This window comes from Phocoena sinus, chromosome 18, assembly GCF_008692025.1.
Source record: "Phocoena sinus isolate mPhoSin1 chromosome 18, mPhoSin1.pri, whole genome shotgun sequence".
Taxonomy (NCBI): domain Eukaryota; kingdom Metazoa; phylum Chordata; class Mammalia; order Artiodactyla; family Phocoenidae; genus Phocoena; species Phocoena sinus.
The window spans coordinates 17,838,049-17,850,443 of record NC_045780.1 but is presented as its reverse complement, the minus strand read 5'-3'; positions in this window follow the sequence as shown (position 1 = coordinate 17,850,443).

Genomic DNA, 12,395 nt, shown 5'->3' with positions numbered 1-12,395 from the left:
GTGCCCCAGTCCGGGAGGATCCCACATGCCGCAGAGTGGCTGGGCCTGTGAGCCATGGCCGCTGAGCCTGCACGTCCGGAGCCTATGCTCCACAACGGGAGAGGCCACAACAGTGAGAGGCCCGCGTACCGCAAAAAAAAAAAAAGAAATAAAAAAGCCAGAGTCTTAGATGGCTGTGAATTGGCCATTACTGTAGAGACAAAATTGCCCTAGTCTTTCCTGTCTAGAAAAGTAATTTGCTGGGGCACTGCCCAGTGAACTTTGCCCCCATTATAGCAACTCAAGTGTACTCAGCAGTATGAAGCAAGCAAAACTGGTTAACTCCTGAGACAGACTTCCCTGTCTTGGCAGATGAATGCCATCCATGAGCTCGCAGACCTTATTCCTTCTTATATCTGAGATTCTATTATCCTTTCATTATTATTTTCAAAGAAATTAGCCTTTCTTTTTGAACAGCACAATGTTAGAGCTATTTTGACAGTCTTTCACAGCTATCACTTTAAATAACCATCACAAATAAACCCTACAAAAAGTTTCCTAATAGTTAGTTAGAAGGTCGTTTATCTATGTCAAAAGCAATAACAGAGAATGACTACTTGAAAAAAAAGTCTATCTGCTTCAGCGACACTTGCCAGGAACTCAACTGATAGGACAATAATGTAAAGCATGTGCTTCCGAGTTGACTTTAACATCGTGCTCAGGATTTTCTTTAATGATTTTTATGCCAGGCAGACATCTCCTGTTAGTCAACTCTACTCCCTGTACTGGGTCATACAAAATGGTTTCTTTCTTAAAAACTCATTTATCAGTGTATTAAGCCAAACTTTTTTCTTGGAGTAATCCAAGCCACATTTGTGATCTTTTAAAAATCAGAAACATTACAAAAACTCAGACCCCTAAAAACTAACAATGTTACTAGAGCCTTGATCTATTCATTATTATAATTTTGAGTAATGGTAACTGACATTTATGTGGTGCTTACTGTTGCCAGTCACTGTTCTAAGTACTTTTTATAAACTAATTTAATCCTTGTAGCAACCCCATGAGGTCAAGCTGTCTTCCACTTTACAGATGCAGAAGCTGAGGCAAAGAAAAGATAAGAAATGTGCCCAAAGTCACATAGGCAATAAGGGAAGTTGGACTCAAACCCAGGCAAGTCTGGCTCTAGAGTCTGTGTTCTTAGCCGCTATGCAAACTGCCTCCCTAGGGTGCTATATCTAAGAATAAATACCCAATTTTCTTTTTGTTTCCTTCTCTCCCTTACTTCAGAGGTTGATATTTGATATTTCAATTTACCAGGCAGGGACTTCCCTGGCAGTCCAGCGGTTAAGACTCCTCGCTCCCAATGTAGGGTTTGATCTCTGGTCAGGGAAGATCCTGCATCCCGCGTGGCACAGCCAATAAAATGAAATGAAATGAAATGAAATCAAATAAATTTACTTGGCATTAGTTGCACTCATTTAATCTGGGTTTGCTGAATTATAAGGTATACTACCGATATTCAACAACCAAAAATAAGGCAAATAGCATTGAGACACTTTTACTTACAACAGATTGACATTAGTCATGTTGCAGCTTTGCTGTCAGCAGCAGCGTAGAACATTTTCCAGCAGTGTCCTTCATCGGGTGTCTCTAGATGGCCCAAAGAAAAGGATACTTAGTACTTTCAATTGTTAAGACACTTAAGCCAGGTTGAGATGGAAAATACAGAGATCTAGCATTAGGAAAGAAAAAGAAGATGGGGTAAGATAAAGGAATTTGATAGAGGTACAGAAAAATAAGAATAATAGAGGATAAAGCAGAACAGTTTTTTAATATTAAAAAGGAAGAAAAAGAAGCCAATAGTAAGTGCTCTATAAATAAGGGGCCAGGGAGTAAAAGATGTGATTTACCAAAAACTTTCAGCCTGTAAGAAGTGTACCTTCATCTCCTTCCCTTCTGTGGATGATAAAGCAGGCTATCTTTATCATGAAGTGCCTTTTCAAGTCTTTGCCTTTTTTAAAAAACTGAACTGTTGTTTATTCATATTGATTTGTAGGAGTTTTTTTTTTTTTTTTTTTAGGAGTTTTTTTTTTAATGTATTCTGGATAAAAGTCTTCTGTCAGATATAAAATTTTATGAACATCTTTGAAACCGACCAGGACCCTGTGGGGCCCTCCTGGGCACAAAAGTCTTTCTGTGTCCTCCATTTTTATATTTGCAGGAAAAAGGCTTCTGTCTCCTAGACCGACCTTAGTGAATACCAAAGAGCAGATTCAAACAGTTGCTAATCAGGGAAGTAAGGGGATGCAGAAACAAAGGAGGAACAATCAAAAAACTATAGTGCAGGATCATGGTTCCTCCTCAAGGGATATACGTGTAACAATACCCTTGAGTTCTGCAGGAACTAAGGTCCCCACCCAGGTAGAGGATGATAACTTCAGGCTGAGCTGCAAGATTATTGGAGCACCACCCTGTTACCTCACCACCAACCAATCAGAAGAAAGTCTCACACCCTGCAGCCCTCACCCCCAATTTTCCCTGTATAAGCTTTTCCCCCCAGACCAGGGGAGTTCGGGGTTTTGGAGCACGAGCCACCCATTCTCCTTGCATGGCCCTGCAATAAACCTTTCTCTGCTCCAAACTCCAATGTTTTTGTTTGTCTGGCCTCACTGTGCATTGGGCATACCAACTTGTGAACTTGTGTTTGGTAACATTTTCTCCCAGTCTGTGGCTTGCCTTTTTGCTCTTTTAGTAGTGTCTTTGATGAAGCTCTTAATTATAATTAGATCCAATTTATCAATTTTTTTCCTTTATAGTGAGTGCCTTTTGCATCTGTTCAAGAAATCTTTCCCTACCTATGAGTTTACTCTTAATCTTTAAAAGTCAGCATTGATCACCACATTCATTGATTTATGGAATCTCTCACTAGGATTTTTGGCTAATAAGCTTTGTTGATAAACAGTGCGGGCTCAGTAGTTGTGGTTCACAGGCTCTAGCGCACAGGCTCAGTAGCTGTGGTGCACGGGTTTAGTTGCTCTGTGGCATGTGGAATCTTCCTGGACCAGGGATCAAACCCCTGGTCCCCTGCATTGGCAGGTGGATTCTTAACCACTGCACCACCAGGGAAGTCCCTGGTGTTCCATTTTAGGTTAGCTCCTAAATTTTGATTGCTGATCAAAGTAGCTTAGTATTTCATTTGTTGTGCACTCAATAACATTGGGAAAGAGTATACTTTTTCTATGAAATAATTTTTAAGAGTTCACTATTTGACAAACTCTATATGTCTATTGTCAATAAGCTTTAAAATAACATTTCTTTTTTTATATATAGGCAGTAAAACTTCATAGTCACATAGGTTATGTTTGTATACTTACATATTAACTATAATTCATCATACAGGTGATTTTTGACATCTTAATGATTTATTTCAAAGCTGTATCATTGCTTAATGGAATAGGAGAAATTATTTCATGTGAATTTCCTTTAATTATCGTACCAATAATTTATTTTCATATAAATTCTTTTTTCATATAAATTTATTTTCATATAAATTCTTCTCCAACATTATGTGGCTCTTCCCATTTTGTGATTGTGCCATTCCGTAAGGAACAAGACTTTTATCCTTTTAATTAAAAGATTGAAAAAAATTCCAATCAGAGTATGATGGTTTTCTAACATTTCCTTTAAATATCAGAAATATTATATATTTTGCCAACTTTATCAATATTTCTCTGTAAAATGTACACTTAATCTTGATGGCTTCATTGCTTCACTAGAAAGGCATATTGGCACAACGGATACTTTATCTGTGAGCAAAGTTATGAAACACAACTTCAAATAGCTAACTGAATGTTACCATCTCTTTTTTTAATATTAGACATTTTGAAATAAGAGCCAAATAAGAATGTTCATATATGTATATATTTACCATATATATATGTATATATATATGCAGTTCTCACAACAATGAAAAAATGGAAACTATTCTGGCTAATGCAATTGGATGGGTGTTAATACTAATCACCAAGACACCAAGGTTTTCTCATTTGTTGTCTTATTAAACCTTCACAACGACACAGTCGAAATTATGATCCACATTTACAAGATGTGGAAATGGAGATTGAGAAAGATTAAGTATCTTAACCAGAGGCATAACTAATAAGTGCTAGAACCAGAAATCAGGACTACTTGCTTCTTAAACAGGTGTTCTTTCAGTGTTATCTTTCGGCATTTGAGGGTATATAGAGTAGAGTTTAGATTAGTCAGACTAAGGCCATGACTATACATTATGATTAAATCTTAGATGGATTAGTTGTGGGGGAATTTCTTAGTTACATTAAATGGAGGTGATTATTAGACTTGGAAATTAAGTAACAAAATTTCTGCCCTTAGATTTAATTTAATAAACTCACACATGACGGAGATTAGCTTCCCAGGAGAAGTAAATCAAAAGACGATATATGACCAAAGAACACTCAGGTGAGATGTTCTTAATAAAATCCCACAGAGACCAAACTGGACTGAGGTGAGGAAGAACGGCAAAGGTGAGAATTCCCTGGTGGTCCAGTGGTTAGAACTCTCCGCTTTCACTGCCAAGGGCATGGGTTCAATCCCTGGTCAGGGAACTAAGATCCCACAAGCCACGCGGTGTGGCCAGTTCAAGTTGTTCTGTGTGCAGATCAGTAAATAAAGCTACAATTGAAAAAAAAAAAGAATAGCAAAGGTGCCTGAGAAGAGGCCAGTGAGATAGGATGAGAAGCAGGAGAGATTCTTGTGTCAAAAACCAAATGAAGAAAGGGTTTCAAGGAGGGAGTGAACAATTGTGTCAAATGCCACTGAGAAGATGGATAAAATGAGGGCTGAGAATGGCTGCCTAGATTTAAGAACATGGAGGACATTGGTGGACTTGATGAGAGCTGTTACTGTAGGGTACAAAAGCCTGACTAGAGTGGGTTCAGTAGCAAATGGGAAGAGAGGAAGTGGACATAACAGGAATAAACAACTTCTGAGTTTTTTGGGTTTTTTTTTTTTACTGTAAAAGAGAGCAGAGAAATGGCCTGGTAGCTGGATAGAGATGTGTGAGCCCAAAACATTGTGGGGTCTAGAAGTTTTGTTTTAAAGAAGGGAGACACTACTGTTTGTTTGAATGCCACTGGGGAGGGATCCAATAGTGAAGGGAAGATTCCTGATTCAAGAGAAAGAATTGCAGGAACCATATCCTTGAGCAAGTGAAGGGGTGGGATCTAAAGCATAAGTGGTGGAGTTGACCTTCAGTAAGAGCACAGATCATTCATCCTTAGTAAGAAAACGGAAGGCAGAGCATAGAGGTCTATACAGTTGAAGTAGCTTTTGATACAGCCATTTAATAACTTCCTTGTCAATCATTTGGTTTCTCAGGGATTCTGATACCAGGAAGAAGGTACCTAGCACAGCAGAAATGGGATATTTATGTTACTGGAAGGGAATATTACATGTTGTAAATTAATAAATCGACATTCTGGTTGGTTAGTGAGTGGCTTCGAGTCCTGACAAAGTACTGCAAAGCAATTAGACAGCTGACATACTGAACACAATCTTGCAATGAATTTTCAAGGAGTTAATACTCTAATATTTAAAGAGCTCCTAAAAATTGAGAGGAAAGAGACTAACTATTCTTAGAAAAATAGGGAACAGACATGAACAGTCAGTCCACAGATACAGAAAAGCCAATGGTCTTAAACATGTGAAAAGATACTTAACCTTACTTATAACAAGAGAAATGCAAATTAAAGTTACTTGGAGGAAATACTATGTTTCATATTAATTATATTTTATACTTAAAACATTTTTCAGAATAGCTTACAAAAAAAGAAAAATAAATCAATATGCCATTTCTTAACAACTAGATTGTCAAAAGCCCAAAACTTCGATGATACACTCTGTTGGAGAAGCAGTTACTCTCATACACTGCTGATGTATTGATAAATGCAAAATGATATAATCACTACGGAAGAGAATTTGGCCAAATCTTGCAAACGTAAATATGCATTTACCCTTTAACTCAGCAATCCCACTTGTGGGAATCTAGCCCAAAGTTACACCAGCAAAAATGCAAATGATGTTTATATAAAACTCTTTGTTGTGACTTTTGTTTTTTTTTTGGCCACTCTGCGTGGCATGCGGGATCTTAGTTCCCCAACCAGGGGAACCCATGCCCCCTGCAGTGGAAGCGCTGGAGTCCTAACCACTGGGCGGCCAGGAAATTTCCTGTTGTGGCATTATTTGTAAGAGTAAAAAAGTAGAAACAACCCACATGTCCATCAATAAGGGAATTGATTGAGTAAACCATGATATGTTCACATAATGAAATGCTATGCAACTCTAAAAAGGAGTGAGAAACATTCCTATATATTGAAATGAAGTAAACTCCAGGATATATTGTTAAGAGAAAAAAATCAAGCTGAAGGATAATAAAGCATGCTGCCTTTGGTGTAAGAAATAGCAGATGAGAATAAGAATATATAAATGTATATGACTGCATTTTTTGAAGGAAATAATGAAAGGATAAACAAAAAAACAATAAAAATAATTACTTAGAGCAGGAGGGAAGAAACAGGGTGGAGGGGATGACATGGAAGAAAGTGAGGCTTCTGTGAATGTGCCTTAGTATACAGTTTTGACTTGGGGACCATGTAAATATTTTACATATTTAAAAACAAAATTAAAACAAAAGAAAAAAGTAATCCCTAAACAAAACAAAACAAAAACTTGAAACTAATGAACCCAAGTTTATGACCAAACCATGTCCCATTCTGGGTTTGGGGTACCTCACCTGGTTGGCCCTGCTAACCCTGGCTGGTTCCAGGTACCAGAGAGAGACTTAGAAAAGTTGGAAGAAAGAACTCCAAAGTGTGAGGTTCCCTGAAACAAGGGGCCCAGAGAAGAGGCTTAAAGGAAAGGACTGATTTTAGGGCAACCAAATAGTCAATGATAGAAAGTTCTCCCATACCGAAGAATCACAGAAGGTAAATGGAAGAAGAATGATACCATTTAAATGTTACCCTTAAAAAAAAACACAAATGGGGCTTACCTGGTGGCGCAGTGGTTGAGAGTCCGCCTGCTGATGCAGGGGACACGGGTTCGTACCCCGGTCTGGGAAGATCCCACATGCCGTGGAGCGCCTGGGCCCGTGAGCCATGGCCGCTGAGCCTGCTCATCCGGAGCCTGTGCTCTGCATCGGGAGAGGCCACAACAGTGAGAGGCCCGCGTACCGCAAAAAAACCAAAACAAACAAACAAACAAAAAACCACAAATGAAATAAAGGATCAGGGCAATGATCATCAATATTCATTGATGATTGATGATTCGTCTAAAATTATTAGACGAAATGCTGATGGAGAATTATACCGTACTGAAAGCAACTGAATCCACTGGATAGGCTGAGCATCACTAAAACTGGAAAACCTGATGTTACGTCTCCTAACATGGTATAAGAAAAAGGACACATCACCAATGCAAAGTGTTTCTGCCTTAAAAGCTGAGCTTAAATCTGATGAAACGTCTAGATTTGGCTTCCAATTTATAGGCATAGAGAACAAGTTAAATGACTCCACTAGAGCACCATCAGCCAAATCCAAATATAGGACTGTCAGGATCTGTGCAAGGCCTTGGATTGTACCCTGCTTACAAGCGGTCCTGTTTTGTGGATGCTGGCAGAAGACCCAAAATTCCTCAGTCACGGACAAAGGACTTTATTGCTCACAGCAAAAGTAGTATTCAGAGCTTTATGTTGATTTGTGTTGGTTCTCCATGTCCCACAAGCCCCACAAAGGTGACACAAAGGGTCCATGATGGATGTCTGGGAATGCAGTGGGTTGTACTAGAGGAAAGAATCATGGAGCTGGGGAGATTCTCTGTATAGTAAGTGAAAGCCAGCCTGCTCTTTGTCTGGGAGAGACATTACCCCTTCTTCAAGGTTGCTTGCTACAAATACAAGTCTGAAAAATGGCCCCAGGAAAGAAAGGTCAGAGGTTTGCATTCATGGCATACCCAGCAGGAACATGCAGAGACACCCAGGGCCCATGGCAGATTCCTCTCCACCCCTCAGCCCGGAATAATGCAGTCTTGGCTGAACTTGAGTTTTTACTCAAAGCGTGCCACTCCACCAGCTACTCTGATTAATCTGACCACAGAGACTGGGAGCAAATTCATTTAATTTGTCTCATTCAACATTTAATCAAAACTACTATCAACAGGACTCCAAGCAGCAGGATGGGGCCATCTTGCAGTCTTTACCTCAGTCACACTCTTCCCCGCCAAGGGTACAGATTCAGCCAGCTATGAGTAAGTCCCATAGGGGATCAGTAGGTCTTCTTTCAGATAGCCAGGATGAGGTCCAAGGTGAAGCTATAATCCATTATGATCCATACAAGGGGGTTTAGACTGACCTCCTGGTCTACAGTGTCATTGCAATAATTACAGAGTGCAAAAAAAAAAAAAAAAATTATTACAGAGTGCAATAGTTGGGCCAAAAAGCAATCCCATCCCCAACAGAGAGATTGTGGCCCACACTTTCCCACATACAAAAATATAACCTGAGCACTCCACTTTGAGATTTGTCGCTCAACGTGGTTTGTATTACCATTACTTTGGTTAAGCTACAAAACCAGTGTCACTAAGGAGTTATAGTCTTGATCACCATATATGACATAACCAAGGCCACTTGGGCATCAGGAGAAGCATATGATTTTCTTTTTTTTTTTCGGTTTGCTGGCAGTTTAATCAATGGACTCCTCAAGTACAGTTGAGTAAAAATAGGTAACAAAGGATCATTTGATCTACATTTTTATTTGTCTTCTGATTACTTTAATGGTCTTTCATTATGAGAAAATGGAGAAACTCCCTGAAAAAACAAAAAAAGTAGAGTTATCTTGCTCCATTTTATTCATCATTCTGTTTTAGTGAAGAGAATAACTTATTCCAATTGAGTTTGGGAATGGGGTTCCTGATGCCTAATTAATATAATTCTGGAATTCAGAAAGAAAACCTCCCTTTTCCCAGACAAGTCGGACAAAGCTATTCAAGTAATATGCAAGATTAAATGTGTTGAAAATGGGCTTCCCTGGTGGTGCAGTGGTTGAGAGTCCACCTGCCGATGCAGGGGACATGGGTTCGTGCCCCAGTCCGTGAAGATCCCACAGGCCGCGGAGTGGCTGGGCCCGTGAGCCATGGCTGCTGAGCCTGCGTGTCCGGAGCCTGTGCTCCGCAACGGGAGAGGCCACAACAGTGAGAGGCCCAAGTACCGGGAAAAAAAAAAAAAAGTGTTGAAAATGGCCTGGAGTCTGAAGGGGCGAATCACCATCACCATCATACTCAGTATTTTGAAGGACCTACTGTGTGCTAAGCACAGTGCCAAGTGCGCCACAGGCCTTCTCCCCAGTCCTCCCAACGATCCTGTAAGGGGAGGTACCAGTGTCCCCATTTACAAATAGATTTCAGAGAGATCGGTGGCTGTCCAAGGTCAGATTCTCTGGTCAGATTAATCAGAGTAGCTGGTGGAGTGGCACACTTTGAGTAAAAACTCAAGTTCGGCCAAGATTCTGGGCTGAGGGGTGGAGAGGAATCTGCCATGGGCCCTGGGTGTCTCTGCATGTTCCTGCTGGGTATGCCATGAATGCAAACCTCTGACCTTTCTTTCCTGGGGCCATTTTTCAGACTTGTATTTGTAGCAAGCAACCTTGAAGAAGGGGTAATGTCTCTCCCAGACAAAGAGCAGGCTGGCTTTCACTTACTATACAGAGAATCTCCCCAGCTCCATGATTCTTTCCTCTAGTACAACCCACTGCATTCCCAGACATCCATCATGGACCCTTTGTGTCACCTTTGTGGGGCTTGTGGGACATGGAGAACCAACACAAATCAACATAAAGCTCTGAATACTACTTTTGCTGTGAGCAATAAAGTCCTTTGTCCGTGACTGAGGAATTTTGGGTCTTCTGCCAGCATCCACAAAACAGGACCGCTTGTAAGCAGGGTACAATCCAAGGCCTTGCACGGATCCTGACAGTCCTATATTTGGATTTGGCTGATGGTGCTCTAGTGGAGTCATTTAACTTGTTCTCTGGTGGGGAGGTCATATTTCCAATTTACAAAGAAGAAACTGCAAAATCTTCTATATTCCCTAGGCGCCAGAAACAATTCTTAGTACCCTTGATTCTCCTTTTTTCACAACTCTGGATCCCAAAGGACTGTCAGCCAGCATTTTTGGTCCCAGTGACAAATCCAGCTCTAATGTAGATACTGTAGGGGAATAAGATACTCCAACAGTAAGATGGGCTATCACAGCCTTATGCCACTGTAGCTTTATGCCTTGGACTCACTTGGGCTGATTCCTTGTTCACCAGGCTACCTTCTAATTCCCATGTAGGTCTGAAGAGAGAATGGAGTATTTCTTTGAGTATTTCTGGTCCTTGTGACAGTGGTTTCTCAGGCAAACCAGAAAAGTAACTTTTGACTAAGAGCTGTCACATCATATGTGTAGAATTCAGGGAGAAAATACACCAGTCATTCCTTCATCATCATCATCATCATCATCATCATTTTGGTTGCTTGTGGGCATAAATTCCTCAGTGTAAATTAAATTGGTAATATAGTGACTACAAAAGGGGGATGGGGAATATTCTGACCCACCTTGCCATCCAGAGCCTTAGTTTTGAACTGTTCTGGTTGATTCAGTTCTCATAAAGCCTTGCTTTATCTTTTTCTCAACTTCCAGGTTCTAAGCACTACAGTTCTCCCATTGTTGACTTTACTTGCCCTCTGACCTCATGCAAGGCCCATCTTATCAGCTGAGATCTTAGCTTCTGTTTCTCAACTTTTAGCTGTGTTATTTCAGGGTCCCTTGGGAAAGGCCCATCCTATCCAGGCCCTTGAGCCACAAGGATGCTCCAGTGGCTGGTGCACACTGCACACCTAGAGCTGGGACCTGTCTGGGCAGCTTTTTGCACATAAAATTACATGATTATAAAGATTTCCACCTAGTACATGTTGACAAATAAAGGATATTGGTTTTAAAGACTTTGTTTTAACCAAAGCACACAATAGAACAATGACTTATAAACCAATATCTAGTGAAAACTGAGAGTATATGGAATATTTTATTTCTATTGGTTGGTAATTATGCCTGAATGATTCACAAAATTATTACAACATTCTTGATCCCCCAGGAAATCCTTCCCTATTTTAAATAAAGTGCATTTTATCTATTGAATGCATTTGATACCTCTATCCTGTTATACAATTACAACATTGTAAATAAATATAAAGAGCTATGTGGTTTGACTACTTCAACTATATAGAATTAGCTCCCTAGGAAGAGCAGTGTTTTTATCCTTTTCCCTTTAGAATCAAAAGGCATCTGATGACAGCTCTTTGAAAGGATGATGCTGAGACGACTGAATCTTCTCAAGCCTTCATATCTCTATTCTATTGTGTTAATTTGGATAACTATGAACAGACTGAAATCTATGTCTCTGCTAGGGACCCCAAAGAGCTCACTGCATAGGACCTACCCCAGCTTGGCTTTATATTTTCTGCATTTTTCTTCTGTCGCTGTTCAGAAAAGCTATGGGGTTAAAAGAAAAAAGTGTGTGTTTGTGTATGTGTGAGAAACCATTTCAGTTACCATGTGTTTTAGTATTTAGCATTATTCAAATATATTCATCTAACATTAGGACTGCTCTAACTGGCACACAATTTTTATATATACTTATATACAGCCTCATAGCATGCAGTTGAAGACTACTTAGCACCTCTGATGTGAAAGGCACTGGGCAATCTTTTTTTTTTTTTTTTTTTTTTTTTTTTTGCGGTACGCGGGCCTGTCACTGCTGTGGCTTCTCCTGTTGCGGAGCACAGGCTCCGGACGCGCAGGCTCAGCGGCCATGGCTCACGGGCCCAGCCACTCCGCAGCATGTGGGATCTTCCCGGACCGGGGTACGAACCCGTGTCCCCTGCATCGGCAGGTGGACTCTCAACGACTGCGCCACCAGGGAAGCCCGGCAATCTTAAATCTCTTGTGCAACAAAGTAGGGTATAAATCAACCAAAGTAGGGCATAAATCAACCAACTAACAAACTATACAGAGATACAATCTGGGCAATGCAATGAGAACTGTTCTAGTCCTAACCTTGCTAGAACGTGGTAGATATTTTAGTTAAAGGCCAAACTCATACTTTAATAATTCATAAAGGATTATTATATAAGGGATTATTACTAAAATAACAACTAGAGCTCTTTTTATAACTGCACGAAGGAGAATCTATGTTTACTATAAATATCTATCATTCATCATTTCTTACATAAATAGTATTTATCATTGTTTCTATAATAGATAAAGTACTATATGTTACCCATTCTTCAGGATTAACTATTTT